The sequence below is a fragment of the Anser brachyrhynchus genome (genome assembly GCF_964034855.1).
Source record: "Anser brachyrhynchus genome assembly, chromosome: 1".
Classification (NCBI taxonomy): Eukaryota; Metazoa; Chordata; class Aves; order Anseriformes; family Anatidae; genus Anser; species Anser brachyrhynchus.
Genome location: NC_137694.1, coordinates 208399190 through 208416846, shown reverse-complemented (window position 1 = coordinate 208416846; position 17657 = coordinate 208399190). Strand labels below are relative to the sequence as shown.

Here is a 17657-nt window from a genome sequence, read left to right as displayed (position 1 = left end):
GTGCAGGCTGTGTGGCTGCATGGGGTATGTTGGTGCACTTTGTCCGGGGGGGGAAAACAAAGAGAGCACTAAGGCGATATTCACACCTGCATCGCCTTTGGGCGACATAAGCTCAAGCTTCATCTCGCCCAACCTGGCTGATGCGTCTAGGTAAGAAGATAGCCTGACCCGGGTGTTCCTCTGTTAATTGGTACAGACAGACTGAAAACTTCTGAAGGTGGTTTCCTCATTATGGCCTATGAATCTCCTCTGGAGCTGTCTGTATCTGGAGGAAGCCCAGGGGAATTAGGAAATGGGATTCATCTCACCGGGCAGCTGCCCCTTGCTATTTTTCTAAACTCTCTTTATATATATATACAATGGACAGAAAGTTACACTTTTGTGCTCAGTTTAGCCATCCTGTTTTACATGTTCACTGAGGGTGAGATTAACTGGCCATTTAATGCCTATTTCTTTCTGAAGTTATAAGAGACACTTGGTGATTTTTTTAGGTGCAATGAATACTGCCTCCAAGTATCAATCGGGGTCATTCTAGACTAACTCTTCTATTCATTATTTTACTGTCTTGTGAAAATGAAGATGAAAATTCATTATTTCTTCTAATCAGAAATGGCTTATATAAATCCTATTAAAAAATAAGGGTTATAAAAATTCTATGAAAGAAAGCAACATGAGACACTTCTGCTGGAAGGGACTGTTCTGGTGTTCCTCTCCTATGTGTCCAGGATGCATTCTGCTTTGCTTGCTCCCTTCCAGAGGGCTACACAGCTTCTCTTTGAAGGAAGACACTACCCCCATGTGAGGAACACAATCCCTTCCACCTTTCCACCCTTGCAACTGTTGACCATGAAGGCAGCAACTCTCAGAGTTGCTTTTATTTCATTTTTTATTTTTTAAACATCAGCAAAGAACAAAGCTCCCCACATGCTCTTGTGCAGCTGAGTTTCTAATCTCTGGTACCAGTGTGGCTGCTTATTTCCCTCCAGTTAGGGAAAGTGGGGTCAGGACGGCTGTTCTGACATGGTGCAATACACACACATCTCTACTGCATCAGCAGAGATACCCTTAGCTGTTAATTGCTCTGAAAAATTCAGCACTGTGCCCCATGAGCAGCATCTCTGGACTATGTTCAGCATGCTGGTAGATAAACTAGTGGCAAAATTATTTTATTTGATTTTTCCATGGAAATAGGTGATCAGGGATTTTTATTTTTTATTTTATTTTTTTAACAATCAGCCGTAAGGAGGTGGCAACTAATCCCAGGGGATAACTCCACATGTTAGAGTTGGCTCCAGACATTGGTGGGACTGATAAAGAAAACCAAATATGATCCAGCCCTGCAGGCTCTGCAACCAGTGATAATCTGATAATGAATGTTACTTATTAGGTACTTTTCCATGTGTTTTCTTTGATTTAGAGTCCAGGCCCTAAATACCAATTTGTTCACATTATCAGCCAAACAATTTGCAAGGCCTTTCAGAGACCAAGCAAGCAAACACTTCCAGAGGCCTCCACAACCCTTATTTTTCTGGCCTGAGCTCATTTGTCTGTAGCACATTCGAGTGACAAGCTGTGAAAAGTCACCTTCAGCTTACGCACAAAGCCAGACATTAAATGGACTCAGAAAGTGCTGCACATCCACCACGTTTGATGATTACCAGGGGCCTCTGCTCTCCTGACAATTAGGCCTGAAATATTGTGACAGACACCGCCAGAGACTGAGCGAGGGATGGCAGGAGCCGAGCGCTTGAGTTTCAAACTGTGGGGCCATCAGTGCTTAGGTCATTTTACAGCTGAAAGCGGTGAGATAGGCATTTAACTTCAGACGTCAGCTGGAAAATGACCTCAGTTTTCTTATCAGTAAAATAGGTCTAATTCTATTTGCCTTCCTCCAGTGGAGCATGATGCATTCGGTTTACTAATGGTTTTAGGCGCTTCAGGCTCCTTAGGAAATATGAAATACTCAAGCAGCAATGAAGGGGTTGTGGGTGGGTACAGGTGCACCCTGCAGTATATTGTATGCATCCTATCCATATAGGATATTAATGTCAGTTTAGAGAAACAACAACAATGACAAAACAAGAAGTATGGAACAGATATTTTTCTGAATTAGGAAAGAATTTCAAGTGAGGCATCAAATCAAACCTTGACCATGTGGTTATTAAAGTCTCAAGGAATCTCTCATGAGAATGAAATTGTTGAGGCTGTCCTTTGACTTAATTATAAATTTGTTCATTATTTATGTAATATTCTACCCCACCTAAGGCTTTCACTTTTACATGTGGTTCTTCACTTAAGAGGTGATTCTCTTCAGTGTGTGTTGTGCAGCACCCCCAACACAGCTCTGTTTTAATAACAGATGCCACCACACATGTCAAGATGTAGGAATGAACTCAGATGAGCACCTAACATCTATCTGAAAAGCACTTTCAGGCTTGTTAAAAGTCTATGGATATGGCCAGATGGTTTAGATCTGAGGATATGCCCCATGAAGACAACTTCAGCTCAGAAAAATTAAATTAGCCAGTATTGGATTAACCTCAGAAAATACCAAGGTTCAAAATTTAAGCAAGCAACAAGGTCTTAAAAGAACATAAGAACATAGGTCTTTGTCTTATGATCAGGCACAGTCACTGGAAAAGCTAAGGGATTTTAGCCCTTTCCTCTGGTTAGCATTAGCCAGGACACTTATTGTCTGATATGACTACCAGAATTTATGTATAAACATGTCCTCATTATTTACTAACTTAAGCCTATCACTTTTTTTTTTTTTAAGTATATATTATATATATATAAATATATATATATATATGTATGCACATAAATATTTGCTGAGAAGATGAGGAGCTCCCATAGTCCATAGTATCACAGAGTAATTTAGGTTAGAGGCAACCTTTGGAGGCCACCTAATCTAATCCCCTGCTCACAGTAGGGCCACATTTGATGTTGGATACAACTGGGGAATTAATTAAGTTCTTCAGGGCCTTGGACAAACCAGTTCTGAATGTCTCCAAGGATGGAGATACCTCCTGTACCAGTGTTTTAACCTGACTGTGAAAATTGTTTTCCTAATCTCAGACAAAATTTTCCTATTGCAATGAGGTCCAGATCAAACCCAGGGAAGCTTCAATTTTCCTCCTTAAAAGACTTCCTCTATTACACTATGAGAGCTGCAAATCTCCCTCTGACCAAGTTCCTGTTTTGAAAAATAGAAATAGCATTTCTTAAGAGACACACTTTTCTTCTATTTAGAACAAAAATACTTGGGGATGGGAATCCCAGCATTTAAGCAAGGGATCCTCGATATAACTCATGGTACCAGAAACTTCCATACTAAAAGTGATCACGGTGATGAAAAATATGTGACAGAATCATCTTTAGGTGCTTCTATTTGCTATTGGAATCTGGCTATTGGAAACTTTCAGAAATTTAAAAGTATATTCAAATCTGAAATAGTCTGAGTTTAAAAGAAGGTTTTTGGTACATTTTTAGTAAAAGCTTGTTTCCTTATTAGATAAAAGCCCATCAGAAATCACTCAAATACCACACACAAAGCACTTCAGGATCTTTAACTGGTGTGCAATGTTGATTTTCACACTGCAAATTTGATTGAAAATGGCAGTTTATCAGTGAAATGTTGAAATCGGCTTGAATACGGGGAAGTGAATGAGTATAAACGCTGATGGGTTCTTTTTTATTATCAAGGAATCTTGATTATATCTTCATAGACTTAAATTATGGCAAATCTAGGACAAGATCAATTTAGTATCTAAGCAAATATTTATATGAAGATGGAGATTGGCATATATTGATCCGTTTATAAGGAGCATAATTCTGTCTGTAAAATACTTTTGCATTGAGCAGCTGTCTTTCCACTATGTACTTCCACATCAACAAGGAGCTGCAAGTCATGAAGAAAAAGAAAATACAATTTGGGAAGTCAGAAGGTTCATTCCAGTCAAATCGAGCTGTGAATCCGAGCCAATGGTTAAAGACCACCCTTTAGATGGAGACCGATTAATGCCAGGGTATGGATAGTAGATAAATTGATGACTAGCTTATATACTAAGTTAGGAATCCTGCTTGAAGGGAAAGAAAGCATTCAGAGTATCTATCAGAGCCTCATTTGTCAAGCTGGCAGTTGTCCATGGGTAACATCACCGAGGGCAGAGCATCAGCTGCAACATCCCAAGTCTCCCAGCATTCATGAGAGGTCGCCTTGATATCAAGTAGAAGAGCATTTCTAACTTGTGGGATGAAGAAGGATCCTTGTGAAATGATGACCCCCCAACAAAGACTGCTTTTGTTGGAAGAACAGGCGGGTGTGGGGGTAGGGGAGAGAAGAAGCCGGATTACCTTTTGTTACATTTGACAGCTGAAAAGGCCCTGGTGAATAATTACCCTTAAAACTAACAAACAAGGAGAAAGAAAAAAATGCAGAGAAAGAGAAGGAAAAAAAACCCTTGACCCCTCCCCATACACAATAGCTCCTTTGAAATGAAAACAAAATAAAAATAACTTGTAGGGGAAGAAAAAATAACTTAATTTGACTTTCCTTTCTGCTTTTGGCAAGTGTACACACACACATATACATACAATTGGAAGGCTCCCACTGCGCATTCATCTTAAACTTTTCTACGCTTGGTCCACTCAGCATCAAATGTTACGCAGAATGAAATAAAAATCAAGGGAAACTACAGCAGCAAAAAGCACACCCTTGGTAGAATGCCCCATTGTTTTAGTGACAAAAGAATGATTCCTGGTGAGCAGCAGTTGTCATCTGTTTTGCATACTCTTTATTTTGCTCTTAATTGGCATTATGTGGAAACTTATCTAGAAGGCCATGGGAACCAAAAGGCATCCCATATCCCCTCCCCCTTTGAACTAGCAAAGCCCAATTAAAGCACAATTATCTCTCTTCTGCTATTAGCATCCTCTTCCAGCAGATATATACGAAGAGGAAAAACATTATTAGTCTGGCAACAGCTACCTTTTCTTATGAAAATTCTTGTAAAGTTCATAAAGAAAATAAAGGGGACACAAGTGGACCAGGCTTTGGTGAGCTGAAGTGGAATGCTTTTTTGAAATGTTTGGTCTGCATGTCTGGATGATTTTCTAAATATGTTTCCTTTCACTGGAGAGTAACTGACCTAAGACTCAAAATGCACTTGTGTAGTTTGGATGCAAGCCTAGAAAAATAAAGGCAACAGCCAGAGAAGAAGGAAAAAAGACACAGGTGTCTTCCTAGGAAGCCCAAGCTCTCCTAGACTTGACAATTCCACTATGATTCCTCTAGTGAGACCACGAAAAAACATCTCAGGGGAAATGAAAAGATCCTTTTTTTTTTTGAATTGGTGACCAGATATCACCTCCGAAATTCATGTCCTGCTGCTGAATATTGAATAACCTAAAGCCATTGAACAAGTTCCTGCAGCCCTTTGGCACTCTGTGATGGCCATATGTTGGAGAGGGTTCCAATGACATCATATGACATCATGCTTAGGAGTATATATATATATATATATATATATATATATTTTTACACAATCTTTGAGGTGTCCTTGGAGAATGAACACCCACTGCTGATCCCAGTTACATATGTGCCCGGCTATTACAGACTTCAAAGACAGCTCTGCATACCTTCCGTATCAGAAGCCATCCCGAAGATAGCAAACATTTGCACTCCACTCATCCTGTCTCATCAGCAGCTACTAAGAATATGCATGTGTCAGGAAACGTCATGCATTTTATCACTTCAGCAAGTCATGCCATCATGAAGCGATATGTGTCCCTGTTGTATTCCTTAATTTTCCCCTTGGATGCAACCACAGGCTTTACAGAATTGAACAGGGAAACAAACAAATAAGCTACCTTTTTTGTCTTTTCTTTTCTTTTGGGATGTTCTACTTCATTGTTTTCATGTGTGGCAAGTCCAGCTGACATTTTAGAATCACAGAATTTTGGTGAGGAGAAACCCAGTGTGCCAAGGCAGAGAGTAGAATACTCCTCTTAAAAGTGTCCCAGGGGTGTTTGTCTGCTGCCCCAAGGTATTGTCAACAAACCTGAATGTTAATGTTTTTAAGATATGCAGTTTTATAGTCAGGCTTGGCTAACTGAGCTCATTTCCAAAGCCAATTAACAGAGTAATGCCCAGTAGGATTGTTTTGAGGATGCCATTAGCTCTTTGGCCTCCCAAGCAGATCTCCAGCCTGCTTTCTTCCCTGGAAGGCTTGGTGCTGTAGCTATGCAAGATTCCTGCCCAAACAGAAGACAACACCACTGAATATGTGTTTTTTGTTTCTCTCATTGCACGCATGCTTGTTGCTTTTGCCATGGCTGGCAAGTGCAATAGGAGGGAGAGGGATGATACCCTTTCCAAGGGCAACCTGGAACAAAAGTGGCTCTTCAGACTCTTTATGCAGGGCAATTTCAAACAGGTAAAAAAGCACCAATTACACACCTGTCAATGAGATTTTGGGAGCTTCTGATGTTGGGGTAAATGTGCTGACAGACTGCCAAGGAATTGGTTAAAGGAGTCAGAGTGGTTTAAGCAAGGTGGAACAAGGTGGAAATTATTCCACTGCATTTAACTTTTATACATATATATATATATATATATAATTTTTTTTTTTCAGTGCCCTCCAATCATTTAACACTTAGAGACTGCTTGGAGAGTTATGGAGTAGGCTGAGCAAATCCCCATCTCCCAGCACAAAGATGAAACCTGCAGGGAGACGATTGTGATGGAAAGGATCAAAATTAATGTCAAGCAATAGATGAGATTCTGGTTGAGATTTTGATGAGATTTATTGCTGCAAATGTTTTCCCAGGCAAATGTCACACCATTAAAATGCAAAAAAAAAAAAAAAAAAAAAAAAAGAAAGAAACATGGTAAACTACAGGCTGAAACTTGATCCTTACACTCTGAGAGTCATGGATGGCCTACTGTGTAAGCATGTAAGCAGACGTGCTAAAATGTCCTTTCACCTCACCAGGGCCAACAACTATGGCTGCAGATCACGTATTTCACAGTGACATGGTCAGAGGGGATTGAGAACACCCTCAGCAGGTTTGCTCATGACACCAAGCTGTGTGGTGTGGTCAGCACACCGGAGGGAAGGGATGGCGTCCAGAAGGACCTGGAGAGGCCTGAGAGGTGGGGCTGTGTGAACCTCACGAGGTTCACCAAGGCCAAGTGCGACGTTCTGCACCTGGGCTGGGGCAATCCCAAGCCCAAAGGACAAGGGGTAATGGCTTTAAACTAAAAGAGGGTAGGTTTAGATTAGATATAAGGAGGAAAGTCCCACCCATGTGGGTGGTGAGGCCCTGGCCCAGGCTGCCCAGAAGAGCTGGGGGTGCCCCAGCCCTGGCAGTGCCCAAGGCCAGGCTGGGTGGGACTGGGGGCAGCCCGGGCTGGGAGGAGGTGTCTCTGCCCATGGCAGGGGGTTGGAATTAGATGATCTTTAAGGTCCCTTCGAAACCAAACCTTTCTCTGCTTCTATGGTATTTTATGGACAGAAAGGACATCTCACACGCATCCTTTTCAGTGTGGCTGTCTTACTGGGAATGCCACTTGGAGCAAATCCTGCAACCGAGCACTGCCCAACACAGCTGTACTTTTATTGCACATGGTCCAATATGGATGAACTTTGGTTAGCCCTGAAGTCGTCAGGCAGTTGGATTTGATGATCTCTGTAGGCCCCTTCAAACTGAACAATTCTACTCTGCTCTGCTCTGCTCTGCTCTGCTCTACTCCATTCCATTCCATTCCATTCCATTCCATTCCATTCCATTCCATTCCATTCCATTCCATTCCATTCCATTCCATTCCATTCCATTCCAATCTATATTAAGGTCTCGTAAAAACAAGCAGAATATTCCACATTTGCCTGTTGAAGAAGTTTCAAGGATAGCCTCCCCTGTTTTGTCATTGAACGGCTGACAGAAAAGGACTCCTTAGTGCCTGGTAATTACACTTAAAAATGACAGTGCCCCAGCACAGACTGAAAATTGAGGATAGCAGGTGAATTGTGTGTTTGCCTTAAACAGGGCAGCAACTCTGCATGAGGCAGGCCAAGATAATTTTTGTTTTTCCAAGAAATGAATGCTGAATGCTCTGCAGATCTGAGTGCATACCTTAGACATGCATCCTCCTCCCCACAAACACCTTATTGTTAGAAATCCTTTTGTTAGAAAACAAATTGTTTCCATTACGCAGAGATGAACAAATCTGCACGAGTCAGATGTCCAGCTCAGAAAAAAACATTTGTCCAGGCCTTGGATTTTCTATACCTGGGTTGATGATGTCAGAGGCACTTGTATTTCTTGTTTCACTTAGATATGGAAGATCTTTGCAAAAGCTATGGCATACTGCTGCTTGTCTTTTCAGAGCTGAGCAGTATTTCAGAGTTCCTGATCTCTGCATCACAATCTAATCTACTTATCATTCCCAACGAGGCCACGTTGGGTTAACACACTACTAATAGTAAGTTTTCAGGATAGTGCTTTTAGCTGACTCAGACTGCCTTTTCATACTAACAGGTTAAATGTGTTAAAATAAAGAACAAGCTTCTTTGGCTACACCAGATGAAAGTCATAACTTCTGGGCATCCACTGCAGAAAAATAAGCTACCCTTATTTAGCAATACAGTGAAAAAGTAACTCCTCTACTTCAAAGGCACACGCACCTTACCAGGTTCATGATTGTTAATTATTATTACTAGTAATACTATGCTTTTTATTACAAAACCTAGTCAGAAGAAGAATACTACCTGTTGACACATATTTAAAACTGCCTTCCTTATTTCATCCTGTCCTTCATGTTAAGACTTAATAGGACTCTTCACAGGAGATAAATACATGTTGAACAGTTTTGTAGCAGCAGTACTCAAGGGTGCTTTCTAGTACCAGGTGAAGACAGATCCTATACCTCCCTTTCATTTTTTTCTCCACACTACTGTGTTTTGGGTTATCCTGTTGTGTGAGAGATGAATACCCCTACTCACCTTCCCATTTGTTTTGCCTTATGCAAAAATGCACTTATTTGCAGTGCATTTTTAACCCCAATGAAAAAAAACATGCAAAAACCAAAGTTCCCAAGCAGCAGAGTCAAGAATAGTGTCATACACAGTTGACAAATTAGCATTACAATTAAATGAAAGAACTCTGCCTTTTCCTACAGAAACATTTTGAACTCTCTTGCGGAATGGTAACTGATGCTTGCATGCCCCAAAGCAAACTTCACTCCCTTTTATCACCATCCTCCCGCCCTATCAGTCAACATCTAATTAGGATCTGTAAATTAAAACAAGTATAGCCTGGGCATTTGAAAACTTCACCACAAACTGGATAAAGTTAACTCAGCCAACACAAATGAGTGAAAAGTAGAGGGGCTGAAAATCCCTGGGTGCATGGTTCCCACTGGGGCCCATAGCAAAGTTGGCACTGTTAGATCTGTCTGTAATGTTTCTTGTAGGATCATGCAGAGATACATAAGGAAACCCTGCAAGAAGCTTGAAAAGATCCTGAAAGCAACAAAACCATGCTTAGAGCGTCTGGATGAATCTGCCTGTTGGTAGAGGTGGGTGGTATGTGTAAATGGTGTTGTGGTGCGCAGGCTGTGGGTTAAGCGTAATGTCATTAATGCTTTCCAAACAGCACGCGGTTTTCAGAGGGAAGATGCTATGGTATTATGGTATGTTATTAAACCTACAAGGGGATGAGCAATAAGTATCCCCAGGGGAAGATTTCTCTGAGATACTCCATGCTCACAGCTAAAGGCAGTTCCATTGCCATGAAGTTACATCTTTTTCCAAACAGTGTAATGATGGGAGCTTTGTTACGGCATTGCTGTTGTGTATCAGTTCTGTGGAGGGTGTGAGGTCACATCTCCTGCGTGTCACAACAGGAGGGATGAAGCCTAGGCTGAAAATAGCTTCCTGCAGCACACCAAAAGAAAAACAAATGCTGATATGTCCAAGAAATACAGCTGCAATTCACTTGCAAATCTAAACAGGGAGAAAATGATTGACAGCATACAAAGAGTTCTCATTTTAAATTTCTGATTTCATACTGGTTTCTATACCCACCCTTCCATGCACCCCACAGCCAAGTTACTAATTACATCCTTTCTATTGTTTTGCCAGTTCCTCCTTTGGCAAATAATGGGAGGGGAGGGGATTATGGAGACTGATGCACTTGAGAGCAAAAATGAATAAGTGAATGAATGCACAAATAAATAAATGAGGCCTCTAGTAGTCACAAAGACAAGCCCATTCCATTCTTCCTCCAGTATTGTGAGCCAAACTTCAGGGGTTATTCAAGAGAAATGATGATCTGGTGCCTTAGAGAAATAAGTATCAATTAATGCTTAATTAACATTGCATGACAGATTGATTTAAATGAATGGAACCTTTTTAATGAATGTCTCTCTGTATTGTGGGTTGAAACAAGATGCCTTGTAGGAGAATGAGCTGCTCCCTATTATTATATAACATCTTTATATCTGTAGCACCTGGAGGCTTCAAGTGCATCACTAGCCCAACATGTTAGCTGCTGTGTAAATAGATATACATTTATAATAGTTGGCAAGGGCGCTTATCTTGGATTTATAATGTAAATGAGAAAATATACCATGTGGATCATGTGACAGGTAGATCAAGGCTAAGAAAACAGGAGACTTAAGAAAATTAGATGAGATGTACACATTACACAACAGTTCCTAATTAGCTGGCCAAAAGGCATTTTTCTGTGATATTTTTTTCCCAAAAACTTATATTCATAAAAAGAGTTTGTTTGTAAACATGCCAAAATACATGCAGGTTGCTTTGTGGTGTGATAGGAAAATAGATGGGAGAAGACAAGAGTGCACAGGATGTAGTACAATGGCATGAAAGCCAACAACAACAGCAAGTCTTTTCAAGTTAGGGAACCTAATGCCAACCAGCTAATAACATCTTTCCTCACCTGAGTAAAAATAGTCTGACGTTCAGCAATGAACCTCAGTTGCCTTTGAGAGCTGCAGCTGAGCAGCAACTCTGGGAATCAGCCTGTTTCCAGATCAATGTTTACTGCTCCAAAGCAAAGATGTTGGCTGAAAAGCACCCTGAGAAATACTCTACCTACCCCGAGGCATTTTATTCCTTTCACTGAGACAGTGAAATAATAGCACCTATTATTTGTATTTCTCGTACTCATTTTCTGTGTGCATTGCCCTTTGCCAGCTCAGTTCAGCTGAATTCTGCTCAACAAGGAGCTGGACCAACAAACAGCATGGTGTACCTCCTGGGGGTTATGGACTGGCTCCCTGGGGTTGACCTGATTGCCACACAGCTGGCATGGGTGGCTTCACTGCCCAGCTGGACATAACTAGGAAGAAATGCTGTGATTCCACAGAAAATAATTGATTTGGGGTCTGTTTACTCACCCTCTGATCTTTTGTCACCAACCAGATCAGCTGGCAGCAACAAGGTTATTAAATACATCAATGTAAGTAAAAATGAGTAACATTATTTTAGTTATTCTTCTGATTATGCTGACAATAATTCACCTTCGATAAAAAAAATCTAGATATGTCCTGTGAACTTACATATCCCTTTATAAACAGTTTGTTATGTTCAGTGACTCCCAGCAATTTAGGAAGTTTTATTTTAAAGATTTCCTCTCCCTTTCCTCTCTGAATTCAGTTTGCTGCAGGCTGTCACCTCATTATATTGTTACCATGTAACATGGAACTGACTTTGAAAACACTGATTTTTCTGTTAATTTTTCAAACTTTTTTCTTTGATGCATAGTCTCTCTTCTAGAGTGATATTGTACTCAGGACTCAACTTTGTGAATGCTGGCTACAGATTCTTTTCAGCTCATGCTAGCCCCAGTACTTCCATTCAGCCTAAACCCCAACCCACTATAAAATTCACTTGAGTAGGCTAGATATGCATATGTATCAGCCCTACATATATAGGAGGCAGGCTCTGAATTCTCAACTAATTCATAGTGATCATTGTTATTACAGAGAGAAACAATCTAATTCCATACAGAAGAAACTGGTTCCTCCCCAGAGAGTAAACAAATACGCACTCCCAGACATAACCTGCAGGCAGAGTTATGTTTTGGGAACTGCCTCCTATTATTTATGTCAGTATTTGTAAAGAGCTGGTGATTAAATCACAGGTGTTCACTAACCACTCCCTTTTCATTTTGCTAGTCAACATAGTTCTGCATCGATATCATTTCAATATAATTTTATATTCAGGATTATGAGTTTTAGAACTTCTTTCACCATACTTGTATTTGTTTTTATTAACAGTCTTTCAAGGAAAGGTTGGATGTGGTGCTTAGGGACATGGTTTGGTGGGTAATGGTGATAGGGGGATGGTTGGACCAGGTGATTTTGGAGGTCTTTTCCAACCTTAATGATTCTATTATTCTATTCTCTGATTTTCTCCATCCATATCAAGACTTTCCAGGTAAGGTGAACATTCTGCATCTGCATATGGCAGAAGCCTGTAGATATCCCAGCCCTCATTTGTAGTGCTAGATGCTGTTTGTACACCTTCCACGTGAAAAGCTCTTAAAACCTGAATAAAGAAGATAAGTATCAAAGAGAAACTTTGACCCCATGTCACAGATGAGAAATAAGGGTTAGGGATGTTAATTCCTGTATTCATCCCTTCTAGCTTTGAACAATGGCCATGCGTAATTCAGCACCTGGTTGCCCCAGACAGTTGTTTACAAGGAAAGAGAGGGAGAGACTTCTCTATGAGCAATTCCTGTGCTGAATGGACTACATATTTTAAAGAGATGTAGTGCTCTCCCACTGCCTGAACAGGAAGACTGGATTACTGGGCTCTTATTTTAGGTCTCGGTATCCATTATCCAAATATCCACACACCTGGCTATTTCTCTCATGAGCTGAAGCATCCTTGGGGGGAAATCTGATCAGACCATCTTTCCCCACCGCTAATTCATTCTTTCCTTCCATCCTAATTCCTACTTAAAATCCACTCTTTTTTTCCAGCCTAAACTCCAATTTCTGAAAAATTTGTTCCATCTTGACCCTGTTCTTGGGGACCCTCATTCCTTCTGTCTCCTCCACACTCTATGTACAGGATCTTACCAGTTTCTTTCATGAGAAAGCTGTCTAATATAACAAGACTCCCCTTATTCCTCCCTTTCCATTCCTATTTTCTGATTGCCTTGTCCTACTCTTTAATCTGAGTTGTAACACCTTCTTCTTAGTCTCTTCTTGAACCTCCCATTTACCCTGTTTTGTCCCATTCCCTCCAACAATTCTCTTTGTCCTCTTGTCCTTTCAAAGTCCCAAAACACAGACTTTTCAGCTAAAGACAATGATTCCAAAACAGCCAGTTAAAAGCTCTCTTCTTCCTCTCCTCTCAAGTTTGGGAGAACTAAGGAAGGTTTCCGAGGACTGTAATTCCTATTTTCAGGGAGTGGAAAAAGGAGGATTCAGGGAACCACAGACTGGTCAGCCTCATCTTGGTCACCTCCCCAGGGTGATGGAGCAAATAATCCTGGACATAATTTCTAAGCATATGAAGGACAAGAGAGTGATTAGGAGTAGTCAGAATGGATTTATGAAGGGGGAGTCATGCTTAGCTAACCTGAAGGAAGATGAATGACTCAGTGGATGAGGGGAGAGTAGTAGATGGTGTTTATCTTGACTTTAGTAATGCGTTGATGCTGTCTCCCATAACATCCCCATAGATAAACTGATGAAGTATGGTCCAGATAAACGGACAGTGAGTTGGACTGAAAATTACCTGAACTGCCATCCTCAAAGGGTTGTGACTAGCAGCACAAAGCCCAGCTTCAGGCTGCTCACTGGTGGCATACCCCAGGGGGTGATACTGCATCTGATATATTAAATTCTCACAGTAATGACTTGGATGAGGCAGACTGAACCCACAAGTTTTCCAGGGGATGAAGAACTGAGAAAAGTGCCTGATACATCTGGGGGCTGTGCTGCCAGTCAGAGGGACCTCAACAGGATGAAGAAATGGGCCCACAGGAACCTCCTGAAGCTCAGCCAAGGAAAATGTCAAGTTGTGCCCCTGGGGAAGAGTAACCCCAGGTACCACCACAGGCTGGGACCAATCAACTGGAAAGCAACTTGCCAGAAAAGGACCTGGCAAGCTGACCATGAGCCAGATATGTGTTCTTGAAGCAAAGAAGACCATCAGCTTCCTGATCTGCACTAGGCAGAGCATTGGCAGCATGTTGAGGGAGGTGATCCATCCCCTCTGCTCAGCACTGGTGAGGTCATATCGGGAGTGCTGGGTCACTTTCTAGGTTCTCCAGTGTAAGAGAGCCATGGACATAATGGATCAAGTAAAATGAAGGTTTACAATGACATTTAAGGGACTCGAGCATCTCTTTTGAGGAGGGGCTAAGCAAGCTGGAACTGTTTAGTCCCTAGGAGAAAAATCTCAGATTTTATGAATGTGTATGAAAGCTGATGCGGGAAGGGGTTAAAAAGGATGGAGCCAGATGTTTCTTAGTGGTGCCCAGTGACTAGACAAGAGGCAATCGGCACAAACTGGAATACGGGAAATTCCATCTGAACAGTGGAAAAACTACTTACAGGGAAGCAGTCAAACACTGGAGCAGGTTGCCCATAGACATTGTGGATTCCTCATTCTTAGAGATATTCAAAACCCAGCTGGACACAACCCTCAGTGACTTTCTCTAGGTAACACTGCTTTGAGCAGGTGATTGGACTAGACAATCTCCAGAAGTCTCTGCCAACCTCAAGTATTCTTTAATTCTTGATTCGTGGTTCTGTTTCTCTACCTTCTCCTTTCTTTTGTGTGTGTGCTCAGCAGCTGCAATGTTGCTTTCTTTCAGTTTGAGGAGTCCTAGCCATGAACACAAGCAACCTTCCTTCTCCATCAGAGAGGACAATGCCACCATCCTGTCACATGCCCATATGTTTCTATGTTCTATAGTGAGTAGCACCGATTTTTATGAAAAAATGACTCCTTGAAAGGGATCACAAGTTTGACATTAATGAGAATTATCAACATCAGATACTAATGCTAAACTCAGAACAATAGTAGATATATTCTAAAGAAATCAGTGAAATTCTTCATTACTCCAATCAGAGAAATCTGTTCAAGAAACATTACAACTGTCATAATAACAAAACATAATTAAAGCACCCCAGATACTGGGATTAGTACTCACTTTTTGTATTTACCTTCTTAGAAATGTCTAGGAATAATCCATCAAATACTTCTTGTAGGATACAGTTTCAACCTGGACATGTGTTATTCTCAGTCTACCTGTCAAAAGACAGACAAAAATCAGTTTTTTTTTTTTTGTTTTTTTTTTTAAACTTGCTATGATGAATGAATTAAAACAACTTCTTATAGTTAGGGCACATAAAACAGTCACCTATAAATTCATGATTCCTAGTGCAATGTCATATCAGCACTGTACTGGGTCATGCTTATTCATTCCATGGAAATAAATGTATTTGTTAAATACAAACTAAGGCTTTCTGTACAGCACTTAGAATTAAATGCCTGTCCTTGGCTAACTGTGCAAATATCCATCCCTTTGCCAGGGGAGTAATTTACCAGTTCCTCTATAGTAGTTTCAAGGGTTTCTGAGTAACATGGTGATTGTTCCTTTCCTGTTCTGTGTGGTTTTACAGTCTTCAGAAGGTGAAAGAGTTTTTTTTTATTTTTTATTTATGTAATCACCCAAAAAATTTCCTTCCTTAAATCTATTACCCCTGTTAAAGTGAAATGACTAAGGTTCCAGACAAAAGCTTCTCATCGTTTCCACTCACATCAGTAAGTTTTGTCTTATCTGAGCTGCTTGTGGTGTTGAAGAGCCCCAGCTTAAAAGTAATGACTCCTGTGTGAAAAATATGCCCTGCCACAAGCAGGAGGTTCAAAGAAAGTGGCACCCTTGGAAGCTGGCCCACACTAATGCATTTGCAGTGCAGCACCAGGGCTCTGCTCTTCTCTTATATCTGTCGTTAGCTGATTAGCCTCATGCCCCCTCTCCTCTCCTTGTCTCAGGGTGACACAGTCCCATGGGGACTGAGGGGGTGGACAAGAGTCTGTGGTAGCTTGATGGGGGTGGTTTCATCAAAAGCCACATTTGCGCGGGCCAGCAGCTTTCCCAGGCTACCCATTTTGCTTGATATGAATCCATTTTTCATGTATTCTAGTGCACAGAGTCTTTCAGAACTGGAAGAAGATTAAAATTAATAAGCATGAATGATGTGGTAGCAGGCTATTATAGAGGTGGGCTTTCGTGTCTTTCTTTGGCAACCTGTTTCTGCATATACGGTCCAAAACTACATTGACCTTTTAATCTTGCCAATTGTAAATGAATTTTGAATCCAAGCTCTCCACTGAAAAAGTGCAAAGGTTGCCTTTAAATAGCTGCGCTGTTAGATTGCCCTTTACTCCATAGGCCACATCCTTCAGTTTCCTCCCATTAATTTCTCTTCTTGAACAACCCTCCTCACTGCTGATTGTGTCCTGGTACAGATTATTTCTCCCCAACATGCATTTTTCAAAGCTGCATCTCATTTTGTCATTTCCTGCGTAAGGTTTCTAATCTATCTTCACTGATTTATGCAATACCTCCCAATTTGGATCATCTGTGATTCTAATTAACGCGTACCCTTTTCCTGTCTTTTGGCTAATGAATGAAGATGTTTAAAGACGACTGGACTCAAAACTGCTCACTGATGTTCCCCCACTAGAAAACTCATGCAATGCAATACATTTTCATTTATTATCTCACTTTGCTAATGGCCCTGTGGATGGTTTTTAATCAACATCACAGGGTCCTTATCTAAGCCAATCTGAATTAATTTTATGAATCTCCTCTCTTGCTGACGTTCACTTCAATGAGAAGGAAAACAAAACCAGAAAAGGTCATCACCCACCAGAATGTTTTTCTGAGAGATCTGAAAATGATGAGGAGGTGAGAATAAATTGTTCCTTCTCAGGACTCTGGTACATATATGGTCCCTCACCACCATAATATCTACGCTTCTCATTATTTAAATATGTGTATTTTCAAACTTCTCATCAAGGTAGAGAAGTGCTATTATTACTACTTGTGTCAATATCTTCTAGCACAGAGAGAATAAGGAGGTTGGCTGTGCTCCTTTAACAGCTGTGGTTACAAAGTAAGAGGTTAAAGTTGCTTTTGCACCTACACCTCTCTTCTGGAAGTTACTGTGCCATAATTGCCTGCATATTCTGGGATAACCTGTCAAATACGATATCTAAGTGAGTTCATCTCTTCTCTCTATGTTTAAATAACTATATCTACATATCTGTACCACTCTCCAAATGATATTTTGAAAGACTGAGCACGGCAAGATGCAAGACAATGACAAAAATTTGAACATCAGGTACCTAGGTAAACCCTTAACCCAGACCACAGGTTATAGAATAAGACATACAGCCATAATCTTTAAGATTTGGTCCTGAAAGTTATTTGGGCACCTCCTCTGTCAGCTGGGTGCTGAGGTATTTCTGAAAACCTGGACTAAAACTCCTGTTTTACAGGAAATTTGTGTTGGATTTGAACCCAGATCTTCAACGTTTAAAATGTTTTCCCTTGTTAAGAACTGTTCTCCTTACCCAACAAAATGACACTCATGT

The 17657-nt window shown here is 40.8% G+C and overlaps 1 protein-coding gene across 7 annotated transcripts in view; it reads right to left on the bottom strand.

Annotated features, from left to right (window-relative positions):
* The window catches only part of TENM4 (teneurin transmembrane protein 4), a 1681110-nt gene that overhangs the window by 380549 nt on the left and 1282904 nt on the right, over positions 1–17657 (bottom strand). For 4 of the 7 annotated variants that reach the window (XM_080576311.1, XM_080576312.1, XM_080576314.1 and 1 more), the window contains one exon: positions 15205–15302. The gene's annotated coding sequence lies outside the window, so the exon portion shown is untranslated. The remainder of the gene's footprint in view (positions 1–15204; positions 15303–17657) is intronic. The other 3 variants (XM_080576313.1, XM_080576316.1, XM_080576317.1) reach the window with 1 other exon arrangement.